Here is a 3043-nt window from a genome sequence, read left to right on the forward strand (position 1 = left end):
GGTTTGCATGGGTCTAATTCGCACTAATTCAGCCAAATATGCGTAGTTATATTGCCGTTAAGCGCCACTACCCATGAATGTTACATGCCAGCGCTGTTGCATGGATTACGTAAATACTTTTTGATTCTTTATTTATGAGCAGGTGTCTGTGGTGAGGTGAGGTGAAACGGGGTTTAACGTCGCGTCCAAGATTATTCCACTTATATAGCGACGTGCATGTACGTCTGTGTGTGTGTGGCTGCTTGTACTAGTCCGGATTGATGCCGATTTATAGTGCTTGCTCACTGAGATACCATGCCGCAGTTTAACATGAATACCCCACTCAGACCCAGTATACTGACTCCGAGCCGACCAGTCCTTGTTTTAGCCCCTTAATGTCGAGCGCCAGAGAGGGTAACAACAAGTACCATCTTTTAACGTCTTTTGGTATGACACTCAAAATAAGTGTGAAGAACGCTAACTTTCCGTTCATGTCGAGCAATGTCCCAGCATCTCCAGCCTTTAGTCTATACTTTTCATAAATTTTGAGGTCAACGACGTTTTCAAAGGGCATCATACGACTCTTGATCAAAAGCAAGGGTCACAGCGCTACAGCTTCCAGTAAAGCTTGAAATAGGTTTTATGGTGGGCATGTGAGGGACATTTCCTTATTTGACGCATAAGTGACAAAAATGATGTCTGATGCAATTCCTTATTTGGACTCGTACCATATGTTTTTGTCGGGAACGAACACCTGGTATCTTCACTTGTTAATACTGATTCATAAAGGATGCTTATGATATAGGCAATATCGTACATTCAAGGACCCAGTAAAGCTTTTCAAAACATTTTATGGTAGACATGTGGATGACATTTCTAAATATAATGCATCACTGACAAAACAAATTCTATTTTCATATGCACCTTATGTTTGGGCGGTTTTTTTTTCAGGTGAACAATTAACTTGCCTTTGCGTTTGTGATTGGTGCTACCATTTGGACAGGATACGTATACCATTTTGCGAACACTTAGTGTCATCAGTATTGATAATGATTCATAAGCTCATGATTATAAAAAAGTCGGAATGGCACATTGTATTCTTTTAGTACAATTTCTTTCGAATATGTATTTTTGTCGTGTTTCGTTTTATGTTTCGAAAATCAACAACGTGATAAATATAGATGATGTTTTATCTAAAAATAGGGTCGTTTCACATTTCAGAAAAAAACCATCAATTAACGAAATTGATTTATATTTTATAAATTCGGTTACGATACTGATCAGTATCAGTAAGGGTCATTCTAAGGTTTACAGAAGAGAAAGACCATCAAGTGTGGTATCATCTTCCAAACTTCAAGTGTTTGTATACACTGCGTTCCCACATCAACCGTAAATACACACGGCAGCTTTGCGGTGTAGTCGATAGTTCATAACGAAAGGATCCAGCGAATCTGACCAATGAGCTCTCAGATCTCACAAACAGCAGCTTTTCCTGCCCCACAGCCTTACGGCTTCACTCTTTACTCTTCACGCTGCCTCAATGTAAGGCAACAGGAGGATTCGTAAAAATTCATGCACGAAGTGGGGCTAACATGACGTCCATTAGTTATTATCAGTCTCCTTTCATGGCTTGACTTAATACGCACACGTGTCATTACTGCAACACAGTTTGGCCCTATGAATTCCCAATGTATGTCATAGCTTGAAACTTATCTATCCGTTATCTGCTATGTAATTGATCAATAATATCATATCACATTTTCAGAAAGAACATATGTGACAGTTTTTACACAGAACGGTGATACCCAGGTTCAAAATAAGTACATTATGTCATCGCATACACAACCAGTTAAAGTTCAAGTGATTCTTCCGTATCTCAACACCCCAGCTCCTTTCAAAAACCTCACCCTTGACCCAGGACAAAGACCAAGGTCACATGATCCACTAAAGTAGAAATGCCGACGGGGACTACGACGTCAAACAGGATAATCCGCGTCGCGCCATTCCGCGATGTTACATTGCTGGCACTGAACGCTGAAGAGTCGTCTAAGCATGATATGTATCAAGGGAAGGAAACGAGCCAACTGGGAAAGGAGTATGTGGTCGTGGCGCCTGACTCCTACAGTTCATGCGGAGCAGCAACGGTGGAAGTAGTCTCCCCTTTCACAAACACTCCATGAAATATCATCAAGGGAATTATTAAATCACTTTTCAGGGAAACCAAGCGTTTCAGAATGATTCAATCAGCCGATGAACTTTCTGTAACGTACATCACATCTAACAAACATATTGTCATTTTGACTGGAGTAAATAGGACCCAATCATCTAAGAGTCTTTGCTTGGTTTCTTTGTTTAGACAAAATAGGTACTAAAACATTGCTTTAGGATTGTCTTTGTTTGATGCCAGAGGCTATATAAACATCGTCTCCACACAATCCGACACAGTAATCTCATTTAATGGAACAACGTCAATAGAGAGTGATGACTAGACTAAAAGTATGTAGCGAAACTTGTTCAAATGGATTGAGATTTCAGAGCAAGCAGTCGCATCAATGAGAACCAGCTCAGGTTCCCACTGGAACATCGTGATTTCACGTGACCCCCGTACATTCCTTGTCATGAGAACGACGGCGTGGACGACATTCTGTTGGACGACGTTACCATCTCAGGAGCAGCATGGACGCCAGTCACGAACACCAATATCTCAGCCTGCTTCTATCTGTTGACAGATAATATGGAGGCCAGAGTCCTGAGACACAGACGAGGGAAGCCGTTGGCTGTGTATATACTGGGCTTCAATTACAAAGTACTATTAGTTACACATCCAGAAAAAGTATAAATGCAAAATTATTGGGAGGATATATTCGGTATTGAGACATGTATCTAAAAAATTGAAAATATTGAATATCGTATCAAGAGTCCAACTTGGAACATAAATTGATGTCATCGATCCCAATTGCGTTGATCGATGCTCATGATATCAATCACTGTATTGTCTGGTCCAGATTCGATTATTTACATACCGCCGTCATAAAGCTGGAATATTGCTGAGTGCGGCGTTAAA

At 40.6% G+C, this 3043-nt stretch overlaps 1 pseudogene; it reads left to right on the forward strand.

The window, feature by feature from the left end:
* The first annotated feature begins 374 nt into the window (after nt 1-374).
* LOC139466045 (uncharacterized) lies at nt 375-2818 on the forward strand (annotated as a pseudogene).
* The last annotated feature ends 225 nt before the right edge of the window (nt 2819-3043 follow it).

The sequence above is a fragment of the Haliotis cracherodii genome, unplaced genomic scaffold (genome assembly GCF_022045235.1).
Source record: "Haliotis cracherodii isolate W230 unplaced genomic scaffold, xgHalCrac1.p SCAF_18, whole genome shotgun sequence".
Lineage (NCBI taxonomy): Eukaryota > Metazoa > Mollusca > Gastropoda > Lepetellida > Haliotidae > Haliotis > Haliotis cracherodii.